Source organism: Chinchilla lanigera, unplaced genomic scaffold (assembly GCF_000276665.1).
Source record: "Chinchilla lanigera isolate Chin_1 unplaced genomic scaffold, ChiLan1.0 scaffold00004, whole genome shotgun sequence".
In the NCBI taxonomy this organism is placed as follows: domain Eukaryota; kingdom Metazoa; phylum Chordata; class Mammalia; order Rodentia; family Chinchillidae; genus Chinchilla; species Chinchilla lanigera.
In genome coordinates, this window is record NW_004955405.1 from 19718188 (window position 1) to 19731032 (window position 12845).

Below are 12845 nucleotides of genomic sequence, written 5' to 3' on the forward strand. Positions count from 1 at the left end.
CAAAACAAAACAAAGCCAAAGAGCGGGAGAGAACCATGTAAATATCTGAGTGAAAATCTGTCAGACTGAGGCTGTGAAGGGAGAATAGACAGGAGCAGGAGGAGAGCCAGGAGGCTGGTGCTGAGGGGCCTGATTGCAGGTGCGGGTACACAGCCAGACATGTAGAACCTGGCAGGCCAAGGTCAGGTCCGGGTTTTATTCTAAGTACAATGTGGAGTTACATATTGTTAAATGAATCACTTTAGCTTCTTTGAAGAGACTATAGTAGAAAAGAAAATGAACATGGAGATAACATAAGATTCCTAAGAGAAATGAACAGATAGTACTTAGTTTCAATTGCTTAGAATACCAGGATTTGCTTCCACATGTTGAATGAAGAGATAGGAGAGAGGCAATCTCTCTTGCGGGATTCTAAAAGCCACTCCAAATGTGTATCTCATCATGGACCCATGACTACACTGACTAGGTTAGAAGCATGTCTGATTTTTTGTCTACTTTACATCAGCTACCTGTAAACAACCCTGCTTGTTTTCCACCTTTGAAGGTCTACTTTGTAGCAATCTAAAAGATTGTTCTTATGTACTTTTATATAAATAATTTTAACTATTTTCATCAATAAAAGAGTACTAACCATTTATATGTTTAAAAATCTCCTAAATATTGATTGAAGGCTAAGCTGCTAAAACCGATATTCAACAGTCTGATGACCTAACGTGTTCAAGATCCATTTTTCTTCTATGATAACCCACATGATGAGGATCAGCTTGGTGTGGCCCAATATTATTAAATCTTTACAGACACTTCATCCTCTCTTTCACTGCCCTCATCTACATCACTAAAGCAAAGGCACAGACACAGAAGTCCTAACTCTTAGGAAGGTAGAGAAGAACGTGGGGAACAGACATAGTATGCTTCAAGGGCCATCTTCAGATTATTATACAAGGCCTCCGTGCACATCCCGTTTGCCCAGCAGCTGCAAGGAAAGCTGGGAAATTGTGGTAGATTGACAACTGGTAGTCAACTTGTAACATCCAGTTGAATTGAACCAGCATAGTGCTGGGTGTAGGAGGCCCACCTGAGTATTGTTGTCAACAGCATGAAAAGGTGCTGTTAGGGGGCTGTTGGTTCTCCTGGAGGAGCTTGTCATGCTTGCTTTCCTGATATAAACTTGACTGTTCTCGTTGTTTAAGGAGCCCAGGACCTCATTGCTGAGGATGGCTGCTACACTTTTCAGGAGAGCTCTGGTCTTTGAGTTTTGCCTCCTGGCTCCAGTGCGATCCCTCAGCCTTCTAGCACAGATCCTTCATCCTGATGGCACAGACTTTCTAGCTTCCACCACTGACCTATGGGCCTTCTCAGTGTGGATCCATGAAACAGACATGCAGGAGACATTGTCCTGGGCTCTAGGTCTTCAGCTGGACTCGTGCAGGACGTTGCTGTGGGATCCAGGACCTCAGCTGGATTCTTTGGGTTTTTAGTGTGTGCACTAAAGTCCTGCACTGTCTTTGTATGTGACTGTTTGGGTGGTCACTGTAAAATAATCCTATAGATTATGTGTCCTGTATTAACTTGTTCCCCTTGCAAAGCTTGACTACAACAGAAATGTGGGGTAATGAGATGGATTTTGATGGACAGTTAGTAGTTTCATCCACAAATACTCTTACATTTCATATACCAGACCTTACATATAAACACTTCTAACCAATTAGTGTCAATAAATAATGAGTCCAGGGAAATGAATGTGAGCTGTGAATGAGTTAAGATATGAGGCACATTAGAGGTAAAAAAGGACTATCTTCTTCAGTGAGGTATTATTGTGACACATATTGATTAATTTTTATGTATCATTTCCTGTAGTAGACAATGAAGTCATAAAACAGAATAAGATGTAGTTCATGTATTCAAGAATTTCATAGTTTTTCCTTCAAGGAAAACACAAAAAGATATGAGTATAATGTGATCATACAACAATAAAGCTTTATGGATTTGTAGCTCAGAGAAAGAACCATCCTCTTCCCAGTAGTTCAGAGGAGGCTTTGCTGTTGAAACGATATATAAGCTGGGTCATGTAAGGGAACTGAGATAGATGTCTCATACTATGTAGCCCAGGCCTCCCCAGCAAGCCCTCAAAGACTTGCAGGAAATATATCCAAGAGCTGGATTTGACATAGGTAAATAATGAAGGTAGACACGCTGAAGACAAAACTGCCAGCTTAGGTTTTGGACCAATAAGATGTTCTAAGTGGAAAATAAAAGTAGAAAATTCTTAGAGAGTGAAAGAGGGAGAGGAGCTGTTGTTAAGGTTAAGGAGAAGCAGCATATAAAAAGGGAGAAAATGTTCCCACAGTTAGAAATGAGGACTGTTGAAAACAGTTGTTCTTTTATCTGCTGTTACCTGCACCTTTTATACTGTTATGGTTTGTGCCTGCATGTCCCTGCAAAGCCTCATGTGGTCATGGGGCAGGCTTTTAGAGTTTGATTGATTATGGGTGTGAGAGCTACACCTGCCCTGGGGTAGATAGTTTGCATATGTAAGGGAGAGGAAGAGGCTGCTTGCTGCCATTTCCCCCTTTTGTGCTTGTTGCTTTGGCTGTGTTCTGCCGCCATGAGCTGTAGCCCTCTGCCATGTGCCACTCTGCCTTGTAACCTGCCAAGTATGCTCTGAAGCCTCCACAAACTGTAAGCGAAATAAACCTTTCCTTCCTTAATTTTGGGCATCAAGTGTTTTGTCCCAGCAATGAGAGGAAAGTAACCAAGACATATACTGTCAGGACAGCTGAATATATCAACAACTTCCTGTTTTTGTCCTTTTAACAATTATCGTGTGAGATTATCAAGTCATTTGGCCTACCATGGATTTCTTAACAAGTTGAGGATAAAGCTGATTAACATAAATTGAGGAATACTGCGTGGTTAGGGTGATTCAAAGACACACAGGAGCCTAGCATCATATTTTGAGTGAGTGAAATAAAATATTTTTCATTTAAGCCTTTGAATCTGATAAAATATGTAGCTATGGAAAATGATGTTATTAAAATTATTTTGATTCATTTGGCAGTTTTATGCTTACACTTATGTACTTCACAGAGATATATAACAGTTAAGTGAAATAAATTTGAATAAATCAATGGAAGTTTACAATCAGTAGAAATATTGCCAAGATTAGAGATCTGGGGGAAATTGATTGTTTATTTTCTTATGCTGTACTTGATTTAAAAGCATTTCATTTTCATTGCAAAGCTGAATAATGTTAACTTTATCATATGTAGATGTTTATAGAAAATCTAATATGTTTATGAATATTTAGGAGAAATTCTTAGCAGCTATGATGATTTGTGTGCATATACTAGAAATGCACTATATTTATGAATGTTTCTTCTTTTTAATATGTACTTTCTCTGGTTGAGTGATGTAAATGTTGTTAGAGAAGACCCTCATGTTGCCATAATCTCATGTCCTTGTACCATTCTTGGGGTATTTTGCCAGTTCTTTATGAGTCCTTCATTTATATTGATTGACTTTCAGTATGTATTGACCAAAGACACCACAAAGTTATAAGGAACATAGTTCAGTGCTAGAAAGTGTGATTGCTCTACCCAGAGTACTTATTATGTGGTTTTTTTTTTTTTTTTTTTTAGTACTGGGACTCAAACCAGGACCCTGCACCTGCCAGGCAGGCGCTTATGCCACTGAGCTATATCCCTGGCCCAGTTATTATGTTTGATGAACTGTCTGCAGAACTGCAATGAATGTTTGTATAGAGATTTGATTAAAAAACTGCAAAATTGACCTAAACAACATGTGGTTCCTGTTTACATCTACTTCCTTTATAATCACTTTTCTTTAAAGCAATAAATAAATGATACCTAAAAAATTTCCAATCTTTTCCCCCCAAATTATGGGAAAACATTTTATAAAGAAAAACTACTTTTACATACTTTTGTTATTGACTGAAAATTTTTATTTTAATGTGCAATTAAATCTGGGACTTAATATCATCTTTTTGCAGCTTCATACATATAGAAAGCCAAATCTGATTTGTAAATGAAACAAAAACAGTCTTATATAACCAGTCAATCTCAACTGATGATATTAATTTAAGATAGAGAATGATGTTGTTTTGCTGGAACTGAATTCCTGAATGCAGTTTGACTATGGTGCTGACTATGGCCCTGGGGCTCTGAGCTTGGTGGTGTGTTTACTATGATGCCTGCATTCTTTTGTCACATACTAGTAATTGAACTCCCATAAGGCTTTTGAATATAAATATGCTATGATGTCATCCCCTCTTTGTTTACTGTGCATGAGGTAATACAAATAAGCGCAAATTAATGAAGTGACTTTCCATGAGTTCTAAGATAACAAAGATTATGCTATATCAGCTTCCTAAGAAGTATAATGAAAATGTAAATTTAAGACTTTTTATAGAAAACACTTGAGCACTGAGAACTCCTCTGAAGACTCCAGTTTAAAGAAACATAACATGAGAAAAATGTATTAGGCCAAAAGAAAAAGAATCTGGTTTTACCTAAGAGGATGTACTAATATTGCTTTTTATATTGCCCATTAGCCATTTAATGCAATGTATAGATAATAGCCATGGAACAATCATTTTAAAATAATAACTACTTCACATTTTCCATGTTTATTATGGTACAAATAAAAATATACAGTCTTTATGCTATCAGAAGGTTTAGCATTGTCTGGATATCACATATAAATTTGTTTAACTGCATACTCTTTATTAGTAGGGTATAATCCACTCTATATCCCTTTAAACATTAATTGGAGAAGTTTCTATGTTAGTCATATTATGCTAGATTTTTCAGAATGCCCACATAAAGGTGTATGAATGCATGATCATGAGAATGACTTCTCTGATAGTTGAATTTTGTTTCATTTTAGTCCAGGTGAACAATATGTTTAAAAACCTAATAAAATTTGCTTGAATTAAGCTAGGTTTAAAAATTCATTTGAGAGCCTTTAAATTGGCAATTGTACTTTTTCAAAATCTATATGCCTATGAAACTATTTAACCCATAAATATAGTTGAAATTATCAGTATTAACAGTGGAAGATAATCAAGTGCTCATAATTATGAAGAATAAAACTAATACAAATTTAAAGTTATTGGGGATATTGGTCATAAAGAAATTGAGTGAGAGATTGGTTTAGTGGGACTGAGCATTGGGAAGAATGACAGAAGGAAAGGGGAGCATCATGTATGCAATTTTCCAAGGATGAAAGAAGGGTATTGTGGGGGTAATCGGGAAAAAGATGCATGATGGAATCACAGAGTTTTATTTGTTTGTTTGTTTTGGGGGGGTTGGCAAATAGAAGGAGAAAGACTATGGATTATATGTTACTTGGGTTTGTAACTTTTAGATTGTCTCTTTTAAGCCTTGGGCATTCTTATAATTCCAACAAAACCACATCTTAGGCAATGTTCATTTTAAACACAATACTTTAAAAAATAGTGCAGTTTCAAATGGTCTAGCATTGTGTTGTGATTACGTGAGTCCCTGCTTCTTCTCTCTTACCTTGTTAGTTTTTCAATTTACCCAAATTTAACCTCCATGGCAAAACCCTAGACCCAGATCAATCTAATTATTTACTCCCCTTATTCCTGCATCTAAGAAGTTGAATGTTGTTGGAGAAAAAGAATCTTATATCTACAAACACGGGCTTACATTAGACTAATGGTCTAATGTCTGTTAGGGCCTTGATTCTTTATTTCATATTTTTTAGCCTTCTCTAATAAGTTCTTTTCTGCCCTTCAAAGCTTGTTTTTTTAAATCTTCATTTTTACTAGCAGAGTTTGGAGTACATAATGATTGCATTCGTCATGGGGATGGATACATGTACATACACAGCTGAATTGTTTTTTCACGCCCACTCCCAAATCTCTTGTTTTCATTTTCTTTTGGAAAATATATATTTCCCTATTTGTTATGACTAAATAATAAATAAATCTTGGGGGCAGACTGTATGTCCATCAACAGATGAATGGATACAGAAAATGTATTTGTGTACAATGGGGTACTGCTTTGCCATAAAGAAGGATAAATCTGAGCCATTTATGGGCCAAATAGATGCATCTTGAGACATAATATCAAGTGAAATAAATCAGACACATAAGCTTAGATAGACAAAGCCTCTTTAAACATCGATCTTCCCACCTCTATGCTTCAAGCTTAACAGGAACTATCAATTCAAACCAAGGAACTAGGATGAAAACTTTCTGCACCAAACTTATAGACTTCCTTGGACCCATAACTATTATTTCTTGGGGCTGGGGATTTAGCTTAGCAGCAAAGCGCCTGCCTGGCAAGTGCAAAGTCATGAGTTCAATTCCTAGTACCGGCAGAAAAATGAAAAACAACAATAACAAAAAAACCATAACTATTACTTCTCTCCTTTCACAATAGAGGCTAATCCTTCTTAGGCATTGTGTGTTCTTTCCTTTTAGTCTTTGTAAATCTTTTGTTCTCTTAGCCCCTCTTCTATCACTATGCTTCTTTCTTTTACATCTATGATTATTGCACAATGGGTGATGACAGATAATTTTACTGTATGCTTAGAAAAGCTAGAATGTTTTCACCGTAAAGAAATGCTAAATATTTGAGGAGATATAGACATCAGAAAGTGTATATGTAGATAGAAACATCATATTGGATGCCATAAATAAGTACAACTTTTGTTTTTAGGAAATAACAAAAAATAAATTTACAAGGAGATAAAAAGTAAGCATAAATATTTCTCCTACTGTTTCATTTCCTATTTTCCTCCTTAAAATAATGATAATAATAATCTTAATAATCTTAAAATTGTTGCCTGTATTTGCTTTCTCCTACTTTATCACGCACTTCCCCAAATGCTTCAAAATACTAATTATTGCTTTAGCTAATTAATATACTTTATTATTGATTACAGTGGATAGTCAATATTTTGCTTCATATCTTTATCATATCTAACATTCTTGAAAACTATTTTCTCTCGCTTGCTTCTGCCATACCATCCTGCCTTTATTATTTTCGCTTCCTTGCTGGTATTTTACCTAATTTTCCTTTAGTGCTATTTTTTTTCTGCGTATTTCTTCACTCCCTACTTCTTCTATGCACTCTTCTTTTTTCACATTAGACATTCGCCCTGGATGATTATACCAGCTTCAGTGGCCTTTGTTGCCTGATATGTTACAGTTGATTCTAGTTCTCTACTTTTGAAGGGATGTTTGTGATATATAATATACTCACAATGGGAAATTGGTAGATACACAAATTGCATCTCAGTTCTTTATCATCAGCACATATCTTTCTCTTGACGTCAGATCATGTAGAGGACAACTGAGTAGATAGTTGTACCTGGTTGTTTCTTTGGTATTCAGATTTCAGTGTGTCTAAACCCACATGTCTCTCTATGTTTTCCAGCCTTTTGAATGACATCACTTTCCAACGAATTGCTAACACTAAAAACCTGAATCTATTTTTAAGCTTCCCTTTCTCTTCCCAGTTTTCATCAATCATGATTTGCCATACATTCTACACTTAATATTCTCAAATTAAAGCCCTGTTGTTACAGTTCCAATCCACACAATTAACATTCCACCATTCCACTTTAAGTCTCTGGAAAGTTCTTATTTCTAAGGAAGATTTAGCATTTTTCAGTGTTGTTTGAAGGTGCATTGTATCCTTCAAAGGTCCATATGTTAAAGGCTTGATCCACAAGCTGGTCAGTGCTATTGGGAAGTGCTGCGAATCTTTCAGAGGTGGATCAAATGGAAGCTCATTTGTTCTCTGGGAATATGCCCTTGCTAGGGACTGTGGACCCTTGTTTCTTTCTGTCCCCCTTTCTAATTTCTGGTGGGCCGTGTAAACACTTGCTCCACCATGCACTCCATGGGTCTGCTCTTGGACTGAAACATCCAGAACCCTGAGTCAAAAAAAATCCAACCTTTATAAATTAATTGCCTCAGGTATTTCATTATAGTAATATGAAGCTGACTAATACAACATTGTGTTTAGGGTAAGTCTATATTCAATAGGCTTTTAAGAAATATCTGGATGATATGTGATATTCTCTTCCTAGCTTTCTAGCCCATTTCACAACTCTATTTTTGCTGAATTTCTATTTTCCATTCTGAAATTCCTTTACTTTCTCAGCTACATGCCACATGCTGTGAGGATTAAGGCTTTTGGCAAAAACTGTCTAGTGAATAAAAGCAGGAGGAAGTCATAATTGCCCAATTATTAACATCTTCAGTAGACAGATGTTAAATGGTAAAAATGGAGGCAACCCATAAATTATTATTTGTCTGTATACATTCTTTCCTTTTTATTTCATGTACTATAAAGATATGTGCTGAAAGTAGGCATCAGTTACATTCTTTAAGCCTTGTACTTGTTGGTGCACGATTATTTTCTTAGTCAACAATGGCATATTATATACAAACACGATTTTAAAATTAACAAAGTGTTCTTTACAAGATGTGATAAATTCTGATGATATACTTGGAAATTTCAACCTATGAATATTAAAGTAATGAAAGTACATATTCCTTTTCAAGTCTATGAACCCATATACATACAGAAATGAGGAACGAACTAATTCTCTGTGAAATACAGTCTGAAAATCACATTAGTCTTAAAAAGCACACAGATTGTTGAAATTGCAATTACTTCAAGCTTGAACTAAATAAATTAAACAATTCTACATTTCATTTTGGGTATGAATACATAGTCTGAAATGGCCAAATATTGATTGAAATTTACATGTGAAGAAAATGAAAGTAAGAAAAGATTATTCTAGGTAACAGTTTAATTCTTTCAACTGGAGTAATTATTTGAGAGGAAATGTACTAGTAAATATTTTCTAGACCCCTGTCAGATAACTGTTTTAGACATAGGAAAATGTTTTATGATATTTCTTCCAAAATTGTATAGGATGAAATTCTTAAATATTAAACAGATATTCCTGTTTTTAAAAAATAATTTATTTATAAATTTCAATGGTGCAATGATTTTTTTTTTTTTCATTTAGTAACACGGCCTCTATTTCCTGCTGTTAGGAGCCTATCCCCAATTAGTACTGTCCCTTGTCTATTTAAATGAAAATTTTATATTTAATAAATTCTCACTGTCTTTAAAAAGCTTCTTTTCTAGAAGTTTTTTATATGATATGAAAATACTTTCATGCATGAAAGATTCTCTCAAGATAATTTTAATGTCATTGCACATTTTAAGTACTTTTAGAAAGTTGATTCTTTTGATAGACATTTACATGAATGCATAATGAATACCTAGTCAAAGGAAAAAATATTCATTTGAGTTAGGTTTTATTTTTTAGATGGGTCTTTGTGTGAGTAAATCAAACAAAACTGTGTGTGCAAATGTGTGTGTGTGCACACACACACTTGAGTTCATGATTAACTTGTGTTTAAAAGTAAAATGCAGTATTTTTGGTAATCTTTTTCTTTTTTTTTTTTGGTTATCTCTTTCTTGACAAGTTCTACATATTTCAAAAACAAGACATTCATACTTCATTTAATGAACTCATTTAAGGTATTATGGTTACTTTTTAATTAGTTATAGTTTTATCATTGATTAGACCAGGGTTTGTAATGCAGTGTCACTGAAAAAATGCCTTCCCTTGCCTTTGCTTTTATGTAATTTTTTTTTTTTTTTTTACTTGGACATATAGTTGCACATAAGTGCTGTCTTTTTACTCCAGTTTGGACACCAATACTACTTTTTTCATAGAAACATGAATTTCTTGATTTCATCATAAAATCTTTGTAACTCATAGATTGCTGTTAAATAGAGACTTTCAAAAATTAATACATTAGGTTTTTATTAAAATATTCGTTATTTATACTGACATATTTCCATTTTATGACTCTAAATTGTGAAGTTCTAATTTTATTTAGTGGAACAAATGTATGAGCAAACATACGTGTGTACCTTTTTATGTTATATAAATGTCTGTGTTACATTTCATTTTGTTATTATCATTTATGTGATGGTTCCTCACACTCTAAATTTCTTTTGTTTATTTATTTATTTATTTTTTCTCTGGTACCGGGAACCGAACTCACGACCTTGCGCTTGCCAGGCAGGCGCTTTGCCACTGAGCTAAATCCCCAGCCCCCTAAATTTCTTTTGTTTAAAGATGAATGACATCTTTATTTTTGAAATTTGGAGACTTGAGATTAGTATAGGACACATAACAGTTAGTGCCCAAACTGAATCAATGATTGAATACTTGTATAATAAAATGGCTTTAAATTGCTACCAAAATATTGATTAATTCGTACAACTTCTAATGGAAAGAATTAAAGTATTCTGGGTAAACATATACACTCATTTTACTTCTTTGGGCTTCTGTCACAGCATAGTTCTCATGCAAGAAGAGTAGTGTTTCCATGCTATTTACATGTGAGTGTGGGAGGGTTTGTGTTGCTGTTGGTCTCAGATAGAAAATCAATTTTAGTGGCTCACATTCAATACAAACTATCCTCAAGCTGTTGATAAATTATGAATTTTAAGAAGATGCAAAATGAATATGGATTGATGAATGGGCTACAAGTGAACTTTTTTCTTCATTTTTTTTGTTTTGTTTTGTTTTGTTTTGTTTTTCTCCGGTACCCAGAACCAAACTCACGACCTTGCACTTGCAAGGCAGGCGCTTTGCCGCTGAGCTAAATCCCCAGCCTTTTTTCTTCATTTGAAAAACTATAGATTAAGATATTTTTCTCTTTGCATAATAAAAATTGCAAATTTACCTTCAGACATCTAGAATGACTGTGCCATTAGATAAAGGTACTATATACTTTCTTTCCCTTGAATAATTTTCTATCTGAGGTTGATAAAAGTTTCAGAAACTTGCACTCACAGAAGTATTGCTTAAATGAACTTTTGTGTTCAAGTTTTAATAACACTTTTTTTGAATGACTGTGTAAGTTCAGGTGATTGAGATTTCCACAGTTTTTCATCTTTGCTCACTATTTCCCACACATCTTTGAGATGATTTGTACTCTTTTCACATCTGAGACAAGATTATAAAGTACTGTGTTCTGTAGCTCTCGTGTAACCCAATGCCAGATTTAACAAAGAATAATTTAAAATTAAATACTTTCAAGTACGTTCATGTTAAATCAATGTCTATATACTTATTCTGACTGTTCACTGATTTTTTTTGTAAATTATTTGTTAGCGGTCTCACCAGAAATGTATTTTTTTTGAATTTCCTCACATATATTTATTCTATACCGCCCCATTTTATCTGTTTAAATGTACACATTAACATTGGATAATTTCATCAGAATTACATTTCGTCTTGTAAATTACTAAGAAAGAAGGCTGCATTTTGATTATGTAATACTTTTGTTTTCCACCAATTCTGGAGTGGATGTGGAGTATCAAAATATCAAGGATAGCTACAAGAAGTGAGGCCAAATCGACTCCATCTAGTGGTCACACAGAGCTGGTGCAACGTCATTTGACGTGTTTTGGGGACAAGGGCTGACAACTCCGAGGCCCACAGGAACAAAACAGATAATATAAATGGAAGAAGGCAGTGGGTGAGAGAAAAATGAACTGTTGCTGCATATTCCACTTTAGAGTTATGGAATGATAGTGCAAATATACAATATAAAATATGCGTACTCAGGATGTAGAAAAATATATTTTCAATTTAGTAGAAAGTAACTGCAAGCTCGCTCTAATAAATATCCCTATAAATGATGAACTCTGAACTCTGTGGCGATCTGCCCAGCGATCGTCAGATGCAGTTGATTGTTGTCATTTAAGAACACAGGCCTGGTGTCGCTAGACCTGGTTTTTCAAGACAATCTACTATTCTAGATTTGCAAATCATCTTAGATCATTTTCTTTTACTATCACAATACCCGAAGGTGGATCTTTTATATAGAAAAAATGTTTAGTTAGCTCGTGGCTTGGAGGTCGAAGAACATGGCACCGGCTCTGGTGAGGGCCATCTTGCACTGTCATAGCATGGCAGGTGGCCACATGGCAGACTGTGTGTGAGAGAGGGAGCGATCACATGGTAAGAGAATAATCAAGGAAGATTCGAGGACAAGGCACATTCTTCTTCTGCTAAAGCAGGTTGCTATAAAAACTACATGCAGTCCTCTGAGGGCCACAGTAGCCTCTCACAAAGGTAATACTCATGACTTGATTTTCTGCCAACCCATGTCTTGAAAATACTACCATCTTTCTGTCGCACCATCTTGGGTATCAAGTTTCCAAAATGGGAATCTTTGAGAGATATGCTCAGGACATATCCAAACCATAGCATATATGTAACTTATTAAATTATGTTCGCTTTTTAAAAAAATATATGATATTGTCTCAAGTTAGATACATCTTAGGGCCACATTTTGCCTATGATCTAACACTTCGAAATCTTACTTTCAGAGTAAGGTCTTGAATTTCATCATTTTCTGTCTTTCGGAAGACAGAAAACTTGTGGGCATCTTCCAGCAATATTGTAAAGTGTGACAGGAATATAAAGTTACTGGATCATTGCTTGATTGGGTTTAGTTGAACATTATTTTTATTTAGGAACAGGCACTGTCTTAGTTACTTTCTTGTTGCTTGTTTAAAATAGTGAAAAGTTAAAGCAAAGGAGAAGAGCTTCAGTTTGGGCCACATTTTCAGTCCATGTCTGAGTGGCTCCAAGGCAGGAATAGTATGCTGGAAGGGACAAGATTAAGCACAGAGTTTTAACAGTTCCAGCATTGCTGAAAAGTCTTAAGTCCAGTCTTCTCTGAGATTCAAGGAAAATATTTAGGGAAATTCTCTGAGCCCCAAGAAAATTTCACACTTTCA

General features: G+C 35.0%; 1 protein-coding gene across 3 annotated transcripts in view; it reads left to right on the plus strand.

Moving 5' to 3' along the window:
* Positions 1–12845, plus strand: part of Acss3 (acyl-CoA synthetase short-chain family member 3) — a 158896-nt gene that overhangs the window by 40997 nt on the left and 105054 nt on the right. The window lies entirely within an intron of this gene.